Source organism: Arvicanthis niloticus, chromosome 7, assembly GCF_011762505.2.
Source record: "Arvicanthis niloticus isolate mArvNil1 chromosome 7, mArvNil1.pat.X, whole genome shotgun sequence".
Classification (NCBI taxonomy): domain Eukaryota; kingdom Metazoa; phylum Chordata; class Mammalia; order Rodentia; family Muridae; genus Arvicanthis; species Arvicanthis niloticus.
Genome location: NC_047664.1, coordinates 63,362,298 through 63,378,080, shown reverse-complemented (window position 1 = coordinate 63,378,080; position 15,783 = coordinate 63,362,298).

Below are 15,783 nucleotides of genomic sequence, written 5' to 3'. Positions count from 1 at the left end.
AAAAGAACTACAGGGACAAAAACGGAGAAGAAATTTAGAGAAAGGAGGTCCAGTGACTGGCCCAACTTGGGATCCATCTCCAGAGGAGACTACAAGGCCTGACACTATTATTGATGTTATGGTGTGCTTACAGATTGGAGCCTGACATGGCTGTTCTCTGAGACACCCAACAAGCAACTGACTGATGCAGATGCAGATACTTCCACCCAGACACTGGACTGAAATTAATGAACCTTGTGGTTGAAATAAGGAAAAGGCTGGAAGAAGTTGAGAAGGATGGTGACCCCATAGGAGGATCAGCAGTTTCAACTAATCTTGAGTCCCATGATCTCTTGGATACTGAACACCAACCAGGCAGTATACACTAGCTAGTAGAAAGGCCAGACATATAAACAGCAGAGGACTGCCTGGTCTGGCCTCAGTGAGAAAAGACTTGAGTCCCCAGAGAGTGGAGAGGCCTGGTAGGGGTGGGGTACGGTGGGTGGGTACATTCTTTTAGAGACAAGGGGGAGGAGGAATGGGATAAGGAACTGTTGGAGAGCAGATCAGGAAGGGGGATAAGGACTGGACTGTAAAAAATTAGAAGAAAAATAAAAGTTTGCCAAACAGCTTGTAAGGCATAATCCTAATTAAATTAATTATAGTGTATCCTAAGGGAAAGGATGAATGATTGAGTAATGAAGCCTATACTCCAATATGGGTTCAGTGATGAAATAAATAACTCACTCTGCATCCACTTTACACACTCCAGGATCTCATTGTGATAAGATATTGCTACACATTTATGTGAAGGGCTTCATTGGTACTCAAACCCTAAGAGTTCTCAAATGTTAACACTATTATTATTCTAAAAGGGAAGAATTTATCTCTCTCACTGAGCATTTTCTCACATTTCTAGAGATATTTCAGGTTACTTTTCCACAGGAAGTAGAAAAGAATGTTCTACTTACTGCTGTGGGGACTTAAGAAAGTTATTTGTCTCAGATGTTGCTTATCTATAGACCTTCAAATGGAGGTTTACCAAAAAATAATCTACAAATTTAAATGTCATGCGAAAGAAAAATTAAATGTCTTGACAGAAAAAGAGGCCAAGTTTTTATTCTAAAATGGTGTAATGTGAACAGATAAACTTATTATGTAAAATTGGTATCTGTTCCAATACTCATACCTCACCAGGATCATTAAGATGTGCTAAAACTGAAATTAACAGTCTTTTTAAAATTGTGACTAGATGATATATTAAAAATAATTGTCTGCAGTACTTCAAAACAGTACACAAAAAAATCTCTACTATGCAGTAAGTATTTTATTTAAGTGTTTAAGTCTAATTTGATGAAGGCATATGCTCATTAATTACTTTACAAGCCAGGTTTGGCATAAATACAGTGTAACATATGGATTGAGATTGTGAATCTATATTTGATGCACTTCACAAGAAACAAGGAGGATCCATGTGCACTAAAATGTCTTTCATTGTACAAAAGCTTTGTCATGGAGAAGTAATTGTTTGTTCGATGTCAGGACAGTATTAACATTCTTATTAATCTTTTGACCACAGACATTCTCAAGAAAGGATAAGAACTTTTACTATCATCACTGACATTCTGTTGAAATCTAGTAATGATGTATAAATATTGCCATGTGAAAACTTGTCTCTACTTTAACACTATAGTATAGGCAACTGAAAGCATAGCTTCATAAGAAAATGTCATAAAGATAAATTTGTAATTTATATCTTTTTGACAGTGAATTTTGTTCATAATGCTTGAGAATCATATTCCTTATTCCTTTTTATTTCATTAAACTAATTTGCATTCTTCTTATTTTTAATTTTTATTTTTTTATGCAATTTACATCCTGGTCACAGCTGCATTCCCTCCTGTGTTTCCAGTCCCACCTTTAAGATCCCTTACCCTATCACACTCTTCTCTCATCCTCAGAGAAGGGAATATCCACTTGGGTACCACTCAATCCTGGAGCATCTAGTCCCAGAAGAACTAGACGTATCCTCTCCCACTGAGACCCAACCAAGCTATACTTGCTCAACTATTAAAAACAAAAACAGACATTGTGAATTTTGCAGGCAAATATATGGAGCTTGATAAAATCTGAGTGAAGTAACTCAGAGCAAGAAATAAACATGTGATATTCAATCACAAGTAGACATTAGCCATAATGCACAAGACAACCATTTTACAACCCATAGACTCAAAGAAACAAGGTAATAAGGAGGTTCTAAAGGAGGACACATGAATATCAATCAGAAGGAAAAACTAAATAGCTATTCAACTTGGGTGAAGAGAGGGAACTGGATAAGCGAGTAGGGAGCAGGGGAATAGGAAAGGCAATCAGATGTGAGTAGGTACAGGGAATGATAGGGCTGGGCATGAGAATATTCCTTACTTCTAAAAGGTATGTTATCCACTTCTGTACCAATAAGAGAAATATGCATTTAAAATAAAAGCAATTCTTTAAAAAAAACCACTAAAATTAGAGTTTCTTAATTGTATTTCCATATTGTTGAATTGACATTTTTAATTTCTCCTCCAGAATACTCTCCTTGGTTTTCATATTAAAATGGATGTAAGATATAGGAATAACTGATTCAGATTAGAATTTCATAACATAGAATACTTTTAGTAATTCATAAGTTCTCTTTGTCACCAACTCCTATAAGTAAAATACATTTTGACATTTAATTTTTGTATAGTATTATCTTTTTTTATATATTTTATTTTGGTTTTGTAAATTCAAAAGAGAAAGAAGAAAAAAATATTGTATCACAAGCCCATCTACATGAAGGTCTAAAGCAGTTGAATTTCAAGATCAAGACTACAGTGGTTAACTCAATGAAACTTTCAATCAAAATCAAAAGTGAAAGAATGGCTAGAAGTATAACTCAAACTTGCTTAGTTACTTATTATGTACATAGCCCCAGAAGCCATCTCCACTTATAAATAAATGAATGAATAAATAAGTAAGTAAATAAATAAATAGCACAATTCATGAGACAAGCACAGATTCTACTGTGCTTCCATCAATTATATTTAAATTTAAATATAATTTAAATCACAATATTTAAATTTTATTTAAATGATAAGTGTTGGTGACAAAGAGAACTTATTTGATAGTTTATGAGACAAGCACAGCTACTCTCCTCTATTTAATTTTTTATTATATGGTAACATCAGTGTTCAAATCTATTGTTAATACACAGTGTTTTGCAGTTTCAAAGTATATTGAATTTTTTGATAAAAATAAAACTCAAAAAAAAACCCTCTCAGGTAACAAAGTTGTTACACATAAGTAATTGATTCTCAGTTTGAAATCTGTTGAAGGTTTTTAGTTATCTTATTTGACACCACAGTGAGTGTTTGAGTTAACTGATATCACTTTTCTCATTGTTATTTCAGAGGAGCCACTGCTTAACTTAACAGATAATACCCACTTATAATGACTAAAAATCATGCCTGCCTTTCTCGGTTGGCTTACCTCACTCAGAATTATAATGTTACAGGTCAAAATAGGCTAGGTAATAAAGAAGGTTCCAGTAAGGAACACATGAATCTCACTGGGAAAGTAAAATAGAATAGAATTTGTAGGCATACCTGAATGAGGTTAGGATTTAAATAGGAAGGGGTCAGTCAGGGGAAGGTAGTAGGGGTAAAGACAGCAATGGAGAGACAACTGAACTGGGAAGAAGATGTAGAAACCTAGTACAGTGAAATCTCCCTGGCATCTAAGAGAATGACCCTAGTGAAAATCTCCTAGTTGTAAGAGATATGGAGAAACAAGTGGACATATTCTATAACCAGGCATGGCTCAGTGCAGTGGTACAGTGATACCAACCCAGCCACAAAAAATTTGGCATATAATCTCTCCTGAGTGCAAGATGTGCAAGGATATTGATGGTACAGAACTTGGAGTGGCCAATCAATGACTTATCTGTCATGAAGCTTAAATCTGACAAATCTTAAATTCTAGATGGCCAGGAACCTGATTCACAACAGCCCGGAGACCTAGGATAGAACCAATAATTATTGAACTGAAAGAAAAAAGTTAATAAAATAGTTCAAAATGTTATTCTTTTATACTCATAGACTGGTGTCTAGCCCGATGGTCATCAGAGAGGTATCATCTTGCAATTGATAGAAGTAAAAAAATATAGAACCATAAACAAACACTAAGTAGAGCCACACCCATAGAATAGAAGAGGGTGAAAGATTGTAGGAATCAAAAGGGTCGAGAGTACTTAGATAATATGGCTCACAGAATCAACTAAGCAGGGTTCATTGGGGGCTCACAGAGCCTGAAACTATAAATATGGACCCGCTATGGGTATGAGCCAGAGTTTCTGCATATTCCTTAAGGTTGTGTATCTTGGCATTCTTGTGGGACATGCAGCAATGGGAATAAAAGTGTCTCTGACTTTTTTGCTTGTACATGGGAAACTTTTGCTCTTACTGGGTTGCCTCATCCAACCTTGATATGAGGGTCAGAGAACATCCTCATAGAAGCAGGAAGAAGGGGGATGGGATAGGGAGCTTCCAGGGGGAGGCAGAACAGGAAAAGGGGATAACATTTGAAATGTAAGTAAAGAAAATATTCAATAATTAAAAAAGCACAACTAATATATAGAAAAATATGGCTGTTGATGTATCTCTTTATTCTCTGGTGCTAATATATATATAAATTCATTTTCATAATTTTGCAGTGTTCCTTTCCAAAATATATAAATATTAAGTGATTATACTACCAGATATATTGATCTTTTTTAGAAAGTTCTTATTTAATGTTCCAGAAGTAGATGTAGGAAAATCAGAAATGTTGTTTTCTGGAAGAGTTACACACTTGTGTTTTAAGACACACATGGTTTCTCACTAAAATAACTAGCATAGGTGTGAACTAAAAAAGTACTATGAATAATACTTGTTTTATTTCATAAAAATTCTTGTGATGAATTACAAATTATTCAGTGTCAAGTAGCTTACAATCAAATAACACAGTTGAAGAGTAGGTAATAAAAAATACAGTTATTACAAACCAGCTTATTTAGAAAAATTTAAAAAATAAAGTTTATTTGAGGCCATATGTTCTCTTTATTTTCACTGCTTCATAAAAACTGAAAAAAATTAAAACACTTATTTTGAACTGTGTAGTATAAAACATTGTTTTAAGGGTCTACACATGAATGCAAAAGGTTATCCCACAGTGAAAATAATTGGATGCCCCAGAGGTTAGAACTTTTTTTTCACTTCCTTAGCCTATGTTTACTTATCTCAATCCTTTTCTGCCTATCTTTAAAATCCTCTTAAAAAGGAAAAATATCACCATGATGATTTTTGGAACAAAATGAGGCTAAGAGGGAGAACTGAGTAAATCGAGCAGAAGCTTTCATTGTGCTTAATATGAACTGTGATTTCTTTGTCATACTCTTTGAAATTTTAATCATTTTATGTAATTACAGAATGTTTCATTATGGGGAAAAAATGTGAAATTGAATAATATAACCCTATTATGTATTACGTACTGTCTGGAACAAGATATAGACCAGTCAATTTTACCACTTAGTAAATTTTACCACTTATATTTCTGATATGATATGAATCCATGCTATAACATATTACATGTATAATATTCAAAAAGCCATATGATTTTCACAAATATAATATTATGTCGAGTTCAATGTTCAAACTTCCTTCATGAACTCACATGAGTATCTCCTTTACAAAATCAAAATAAAGGCTGTTCAGTTCAATTATCTGAGCAGAAGAAAAACTTGACTTTTGTCTGAAGAATTTATTTTTTATTCAAAATGCTATTTACATTTTTTAAATGTATGAATGTTTACCTGGATGTATATACACATGTATATATGTATATGAATTCTGTGTGCCAGAGGAGGCCATGAATGACCTTAGATCCCATGGAATCTGAGTGACAAATGGCTGTGAGCCACAATGTGGGTCCTTAAACCCAAAATCTGGGTATTCATAAGAAGATTAAGTGCTCCTAACAGCTCATGAGGTACTATAATACCATGAAATTATTTACAATGATTGTTATGGCTAAGGGCTTTAAAATGACTTTTATTTATATACATACAACTATGCATTTGAAGTGATGATGAGCAAATATTTCAAGTACATGAGCAAACATGTTCAAGTAAGTTCTCTGATTAAAAAAACTAATGTAAAGACTGTGTTTTCTGGATACCATCTTAGCCCTACAAACTTGTTCAATATTATGTTTCCTTTCTTAATAAATAAGAAACAGGCCAGGCAGTGGTGGCGCACGCCTTTAATCCCAGCACTTGGGAGGCAGAGGCAGGCAGATTTCTGAGTTCGAGGCCAGCCTGGTCTACAGAGTGAGTTCCAGGACAGCCAGGACTACACAGAGAAACCCTGTCTCAAAAAACAAAAAAAAAAAAGAAAAAAAAAAGAAAAAAAGAATCAGAAAAATGAAATGAAGATGAGTTTTCACTTCTTCCTTAATTGGTCATCACACTTGTCAGTTTGAACAGATTAGTGATAAACTCAGAGTGCCAAAATGCATCAATGTTCCACCAAGGAAAAGAATTAAAAGCATTTTTCTTGAGCGATTTTACAAAGAGAAGCCCAGATATGATTTTCTACATTTCAGTCTGTGTCACTTTCTTCTTTGTGCTGTCATGTGAGTCTGTTTGTCTCTTAAATCTGACTGATACTGAGACTCTAAATAAGATGTTTAAAAAGTTGGACTTTTTCTGCATGTGGAATACTGTAAACAGCCTTCTCACAAATATATCCAGATTTTTAGTAAGAACATGAAGTGGAAGCATAGGGTGTAGACTGCTTGCCCCATAAGCAAAAGGCCTGGTTTTCATGTAAACACAGGAAAAACAAATAATAAGGGACACAAATTAGCTTCTGACCTTTAATTAAATTCCTGTGGAGTCATCAGCTTAGCATTATAGTAACTAGGGAATTGTTTATTGTACCATAGTACAAAGAAAACTTACTTTATAAATCTGTAAGGATGCCTTCGGTGTCTGATCTCCAAAATATGTGGACAACCACAATAAAGATTAATAAGAGGAGAAGAATAAAGAAATATCTAATGCTGGGCCAAAATTCACGCAGTCTGAAAAGGTAGAAAACCATTACAGAAAAAAGAAAAAGAAAAAAAAAAAAAGAAAAAATTATCTTCTTTCCTGTTATCAAAGTAGTTAATAATATATAAGTGGGACTCAAAAATAATTAAAAATTATTTTATCAAATACAAATTTTAAATATTGTTATTATTAATAATTAATTGGAGAATAAATGATATTAGGAAATAGAATTATATATCCAAAATTAAATATAGATAAAATGAACTTAATACTACTGGATACAAAATTCTGAATTAAATCTGAATGCATACAGGGTCTTTATAGTGCATTCACATTAAAAAGATAAAAATAAAGTTCAATTCTTTCCACAAAAATCAAATTCCAAGATAGTCCTATGGAATTTTGGACAAATATAGGATGATATAAATGTTAAATAAACTACATCAAAATAGAATATATCTAACTTACTTTATGAAGAAAATAATATACAAACTTTAAAATTATATTCAAATATATGATAAAAGTACATATATTTTCATATGAAAAGGAATATCAACTCATCACACAAACCTAGGATTCCATAGACCATGACATTCAAGGTGGATTCAACATAAAAATATATTAATACAGAAATATTATTTTCTAATGAATAGCACAATATCATGATTTTTGAAAAACAGAAATTCTAAAAACACCAAAAAATGTAGAAGTGTTAGGTTGTTTTCTTTATTTTCTATTCTGTAAGTTGTTTTGTGGATGGAGTATCTATGAAAAAATATTTATTTAAAATATATGCGTCTCTGCTCCATCCTTCATGCCTGCATTTCTTGTAGACAGCACAACTTTTAGGCTGAAAGTTTTACGTGTGGGTTAGTGTCTCTATCGCTCCATTGGAATTCCTCCCTGACTAAAACTGGAGTGGGGTCTGTCCATATCCCCAATGTTGTGATTCATAACTAAGGTCACCCCCATTGATTTTGGGTACCTCCCTTATCCCAGGTCTCTGCCTAGTCCTTGAGGGCCCCGTCTCCCACATTTTTACCCCTGATAGTTGCATAATTCCATTTATTTTTATGTCCATTTATCCATCTCTCCTTCCCAATATCTGATCCTGAATTCCTCATTCTACCCCCCATCACTCTTCTCTCCTAGTTCCTAGAGATTGAAGGAATCTCCACCAATAACTGGTCCAACTTGAGACACATCCCATAGGCAAGCACCAGTCCCTGACACTATTAATGATACTATGTAATGCTTGAAGGCAGAAGCATGCAGTCCTCTGTGAAGCTCCACCTTGCAGCTGACTCAGACAGATGCAGATACCTACAGCCCAACAATGTAGGGAGATTGGGAACTTATATGGAAGAATGAACAGAAAGAGTGAGGGCCCTTAGGGGGATAGGAACTCAATAAGAAGACCAACAGCATCAACTAACCTGGACACTAGGGGTTCTCAGAGTCTGAACCACCAACCAAAAACATACATAGATTGAACCTAGTCTTTTTCACATATATGTAGCAGATGTACAGCTTGGTCTCCATGTGGGTCCTGGACAACTGGAGTGGGGTCTGTCCGAAAAGTTGTAGCCTGTCTATGAGATGTTCTAGCTGGGCTGGCCTGTGTGGCCTCAGTGGAAGAGGAAGTGCCTTCCCTCATAGAGACTTGAAGTTACATGTTGGGGAGATTCTCCAGTGTGACTCCCAGTCAGTCAGAAAGAAAGGTATGAGGGATAGGAATGACCAGGAGGGGGGTCAATGAGTGGGATATAAGGCGAATATATAAAAATTAAATTAAATGTCTCATGTAATGCATAAGATGGAAAACTTTAAGCTAATAAGAATAGCAAAATGAAGATGCATGAGTTTTGTTTCTGTACCTTGTCTAGTGAGTCTTTATGAATCAGTCTCTTTGGCAAGCATAAGCTTCTCTGATGATTGCTGAGGTGCATTTATCTATGGTTATTAGTCATTTAGTATCACAGTAGTACTTTAGAAAAATACGTTTTGTAGGTTCTCCCCTATGACCTAGGTCCTAACTAGTCACTGGTTTTTTTTGTTTGTTTGTTTTCATAATGGTGCCAGAAAGGGGTTTCATATTTTAGAGTATGACTTCATTGCAATCAGCAAGGGCTGGCCCCTCTCATGATGTTTGGGATACTATGGGTTATGTATACTGTCCATCTTTCACTCAAACATCAGGAATTATTATGGAAATGGTCTTTCAAATATCCCAAGAGTGTAAATTACTGCAAGAAAACATTATCTTCTGGAAGCTTCAAGAAAGCTGTACTTGTCAAATGATGGAAGTTATTATTGTATGTCTAAGAACTCTTCAAACCTAAATCAGATGAAATACTAGCATAGGGGGTACAGGTTGAGTATGACATCCTACCACACTCCATGGGGCTCTCTGGCAATATACATCTGGGTATACATGGGGAAGAATTGGTTGAATGATCAAATGCATAGCATGAAATTCTCAAAGGAATATATTTTTAAAGGAGGATGAATGCTCCATCTACTTTTATGAAACATTATAACAAAATTTTCTATCTGGACCCCCCAGTGGAGGGATGTGGTCACCCACCCATCTCTGAAACTTTGACCCAGAATTGTTTCTGTCTAAATGAATGCAGTGAAAAAATAGAGAAGAGACTGAATGAAGTAAAGGCCATACAGAGACCTTCCCAACATGGGATCCATCCCATGCACAGACAGCAAACCCCAACACTATAACTGATGCCATGTTGTACTTGCAGACAGGAGCCTAGCATGTGTGTTCTCAGAGGTGCTCTACCAGCAGCTGACTGAGACAGATGCAGATACTTACAGCCAACGATAGGACTGAGGTCAGCAACTCATATGGAATAATTAGTTGAAGGATTGAAGGAACATAACAGGATGACAGTCCCATAGGAAGATCCACAATGTCATCTAACCTGGACTCCTGGATTCTTCCAGAGACTAAGTTACCAACCAAAGAGCAAACATGGGCTAATCTGTTGCCCTAGGCACATATGTAGAAGAGCAATGCCTTGACTGGCCTCCATGAGAGAGGATGTGCCTAATCCTGAGGAGACTTGATGCTCTAGGTATGGGGGATGTTGGGGGGGATGAGGTGGGGGTGGGTGGATATTTGAGGAAGTTGGGGTATGAGGGTTGGGATTTGGGATTTGGGGGTGGGGGATGAAGGGCATGGAGTGAGAGTGGAGGTGGTTGGGAGCTGAGCACCCTCTCAGAAGTGAAGGGGAGAAGGGATAGAATGAAGAACTCTGGGAGGGGGGACCAGGAAAAAGAAACATTTGAAATAAAAATAAATAAAATAATTTAATAAAAAGGTGATCAAAAAAAGTTTCTGCCTTGAAAATCTGATAAAACACTTGAAATTTTAAATATATATTGGAAAAGAAGTAAATATTCTTGAAACTGTAGGTCAGAATAAATATATTAACTGCATTCAGAATTTGTTTTTAATAAAATGTGTGTTCAATCTAATTAGTAGAGATAATGTTGTAGTGCCAGTTTTCAGCTTGAAACATTTGCGAAAAGGAGACAGAGGGACTGCATCCCTCTGATGGGCCTGCAGATATGTCTCTAGGATATTTTCCTTACTTTTATCTAATTTAGGTGTCATAGCTCAGTGTGAGTAATGCTGTCTTTGATCCAGTGGCTCTTCCCTGTATAATAGTTTCTTATGCTATAAGAAATAGTCTGTATGTAATGTTTGAAATTCTATAACTTCTGCTTCAGTTCCTGCCACCAAGGTCCTTCCTTGAGTTCCTGCCATGGATTCTATCAGTATTGAATTGTTACCTTGAACTGTTTCATTTCTGTGTTCCTTCTGATCATCACATTTTATTAGAGCAACAGAAACCAAACTAAAACAGCAAATCCAAGTCAAGCTATATGTTGAAAAACAACAGATCAGAAATCAAAATGTAGTCCTTTACTTTTATACTACCAGTATGAATCAATTGGCAATTTGAAATAATTGAACTTGGTAGAAAGAGAGACATTAATTTAAAGAAAATAAATACCTTATGTAGAAGGAATATTACATCATATGTTTGGGAATAAATGTATATAGATAATAATTGTTGCATTTTAATGCTAAAAGTTACAAATCATAAAAAAATAAAATATAAGAAAAGAATGTAGTGGAACATTATTTACATGGATTTTAAAACTTTGGGTTGCAAATATTTTAGTGTTTTCTGGAGTGGATTTATAGGAGACACCTCATGAACCAAAGACACCTAATTAACACAAATCTTTATTTAAAAATATATCAGGAAAGCAGGACTGGAAAAAATACACTTAGAAAAGAAATAAAAAGCTAAATAGTTCATAATTCCTGACTCAAATTTTAATAGAAAAGCTTGGTTGTACACTAGTGTTCACCAGTGGATGAATAAATGGAATGCCATTTGTTCATAAAGCTGATTAAACATTGCTACCTGCTATAAAATGGTGAATACTTATTCCTCTACTTCTGTAATAAATTACCACAATAAAAAAATCAAACTAAAAGGAAGAGTTTTGTTGTCCTAAGACTCCATTTCCACTTCACAGTCACTCATTGAAGGAAGTCAGGAAAGAATGAAAGCATAGCAGAAGCATGGAAGCAGAAATGAGTACAGAGACCATGGAAGACACTGCTTTCTGCCTCCTTCCTCATGACTTACTTATCCTGCATTCTGTAAAGAACTGAAGATGACCAGCTCAAGAATGGTATTACTCACAGTCTGCTGGGCCCTTTCACAACAATCAGTAATCAAGAAAATATGGGACAGAGTAGCTATCGGCTAATCTTATAGAGGGATTTTCTTGAGAGAACATCTTCCCAAATGACTCAAAATGGAGGGAACTAAAAGTGTTACATATTCTGTAATTTCATTTATATGAAAATCCAGAATGGGGAAATAAGGTGTTAGTGTTATATGTAAGGTTAGAGAAGTGCTGGTCTCAGAATGCCTGCTGGTAGATGTAGTACTTCTTTTTAATGACAAAAATAGCTAAAAATTAACGCAGCAAAAAAATTGTGTAGCTCCAAGAGCACACAAAACATGTTTGTATCATGTATTATAAATTTGAGATTTTGAACATATTGATTTGGAATCAATGAAAGCATTATTGTTTATGTGTCTATTGCTAAGTTTAAGAAATCCTCATTTTATTTAAACTACTGCTCTGAAAAGCAATTTCTGTAAAACTGACATTTTAGCTAAGTCTTGCCATTGCAAACTTACTTGCAGAATTTCATATTAAAACAGAAAGAAGAATGAACAGAAAGAAATAAATTTAAATTTAAAATTATGTTTTGTTGATTTAATGGTACTAAATTTTACTAATTTATTACTAATTCAAAATGAGAATCCATTCATCTGATGAAATTTATTATACTGATATCTCTAGTGAACATCAGTGTTATTGGAACTTCAGAGTATAAAATAAGTTTCCATAATCACAGTACTATTATGGTAGAGCTTCAAGATTATCCAAAAGTATTTGTTTCCAGTGTCATACAGCTAATGGGATAAAGAGGTAACCAGGAGATATGTATCTCTAACATTCAGTACAGTGCACATCCAACTGAAGAAAGTAAAATCTGTATAGTACCATGTGATTACTTCTGGATTTAAATCAAACACATCTCTTATATATATATATGGCTTAGGAGGTTTTTTCAAATGAATATATATATACATATATATATATATATATATATATATATGTATATATATACATATAGTATATTAATTATAATGTAGGAATTCAGGAAGATGAAATACGAAATAGAATATCTATCTGGAGTTTCTTTTTCAAACCAACAACAGATGTTGGGGAATGTGTAGCTTTATAGGAAAATTAAATGAAAACCAAAGAATAATAAGACCTAGGGAATGTTACAGTAGCTTTAATTTGACTTAGATTAAGTATGATCTCAATATTACTGGAAGCATAAATTTGGGTGACATTGTGTTTCAAAATAACTTCATTAAAATAAGTTTGGATTTATTTTTTAAATAAAAGTAAATACAGTTTGACAACAAAAACACCTTTATTCTGATTTTACTAATAAATTGGTTATAGAAACTGAAAGTAAGAACCCATTTGAAAAAAATAATATTTTAGAAGATTTTTTTCTTTTTCATATATTAGACATGGCTGACTAAGGACAAAAAAATCAAAGATAACTATATATATTTACCCTGCTGAGCTGTCAGAATAATAATATTGACAGTGATGGCTTAGAGCTAACCTAGAGAAAATAATGAGCAGGGTTATAGACATGTTAGGTTGAAATGTCAGACGTACATTCAGGTAGAGGTGTGCAGACAGCCAATCATGGAAGTAAAAGAACAGAAAATGGACAAGAATTAGCTTCCTGCTTTTAGATTTCTCCATGGACTTTATCTAGGTTTCTCTCTGTCTCAGTAGCTTGACTATAGAATCTATCCCTTAATGTTCTTTCAGACCCTTGTTATTTGTCATTGGGAAGATCAGAATGTTTGACATTTACTACTTGCCTAAATTATTAGAGTGATCTTATTATACCTTATTTGTATATTAAACATAAAGAATTTATTTTATTCAGCTGACCATATTTTTATTTAAAAACTTTCTGAACTCCACACATGCTGGGGATTTCACAAATGTGCACACACATACATGCACATGTGTACACGAAATAAATTAATTAATGTAAAAAATAAATTGTATAGGTATAATTTGCATAATCATACCATTTTGTCAAGTTTTCCCATTTTGGTTAAACGTGACAATTACCCCAAACTAAAACAACTTTATTCCCAGAGATGAAATAATTGGTTGTTTTTTTTTTTTTTTTAGATTCTCGTCCTCTACCCACACTGATAATCAGCATGAGTTGATCACATGGGTTGTCTATTATTACCTGACAGTTTTCAGCTCACCTCTCATCTTGATCCCAAAGCTAACCCTATCAATAGCTAGAAACAGACCTAAACAGAAAAGGTTTTAGTTCACTTCCCTCTTTCTATTTTTTGTTTTATAACTTCCCAGCTGTAAGCATACAATGGCGTACAGGCCCTCTCCAGTCATGCTTTTCTTGAATAAAGCCTGGGCTGACCTTTTCACTGCTACCCTTTAAACTGTTTCCCCTAGCATTACTTGTCCAAATGTTTTAAAATATGCTATTTTCCAAAAGTGCTGTTCAGGCTCTGAGAAGTTCAAGTTTATCAAGTAAAGGATCTTTCTCTCTTCACCTGCTATCATCTGGTTAGGGAATTGCAATTAGAGAACCTCACATTAGAATACACTTCTGGGTTTTACACATCTTCTGAGGAATATAACAGGTTATCTTTGAGTAACATGTACTTTTACCCATAAAATCATGTTCCTAGACACACAGTCTAGGACACACAGTCTAGTAATTCTCTAAAAATCAATGAAGTATAATTGCAGTGGTATATACAGTAGAACCCTTTCAATATCACCTGCTTGTATAATTTCTGCCTATAATACTTAGTTTTCAGTATGTTTTAAGCATATCTGTATAAAAGATACATTGAAAAATCCAAGGTGCAGAATAAGCCAAAGTAAAAGAAGAAAATTAAGGTAATTCAACTTTAGTATTATAATATTCTTTCTTGTGTCCTGTTTATGTGCAGAATCTTGTGTGTGGAAATGTTCATGAACACTCTGAAATTATGAACTTTGAGTATAGAGGACATCCTTGTATACCTGTCCTCTCATTTCACCTTGTTTGAAACAAAACCTCTTTGCTGTTTTTCAGTGTATATGCCAGACTAATTTAGCCTTGAGCTTATGCAATATATTCTGTATTCACTGTTATTACCTAGTTAGAGAGTTGCAATTAGAGAACCTCACATTAGAAATATGCACCTAACCCTCAAGAGACTGGAGGCCCCCAGGTCTGGTGGGGTAGAGGTTGACCTGGGGATATCCTCATAAAGACAGGGGTTTAGGGAGAAGGTATGAAATATGAAACAGTTGGAGGGTGGACCAGAAAGTGAATAAAATCTGGAGTTTAAAATAAATAAATAAATAAATATGAATAGAAAAAGGATATATATATATATATATATATATATATATATATACATATCATATACATCTACATCATATACATATAATATACATATACACACATATATATATCTGTGTGTGTGTATAGAGATTAACAATGATAATAAGTATAACTATTAACTTTAAAAAAAAAGAAAAAAAAAAGAAATATGCTTCTGGGTCTTGAAGTTTTTTGAACTTAGGTTGTTATTTTTGAGTAACATGTACTTTTACACAAATTGTAATGTTCCTAGACACACATTCCAGTAATTTTCTAAATATCAATAAAATATGACTGTAATGATATATATAGTAGAAATTCTATAAAGAAGATGTTGAGGTGGTAGTCTTTATTTTAGTTATGTTGGTAGTTGATTGAAACATTGTTCTTTTTGAATAGAGTTAAATATTCATAAATTGATTTTAAAGTGTTCAAAAATGTATGCATTTAGCAGATTAGTATATTTAATGATTTATTTATTCCAAAGTGATATTTAACAATTATATACATGTATATAATATATATTATATACATACATATGTATAACGTACACATAAGTACACTAAAGATGCACAAATATCAAGTGTTTCAAAATTTACCACAGTAATAGAATACATGC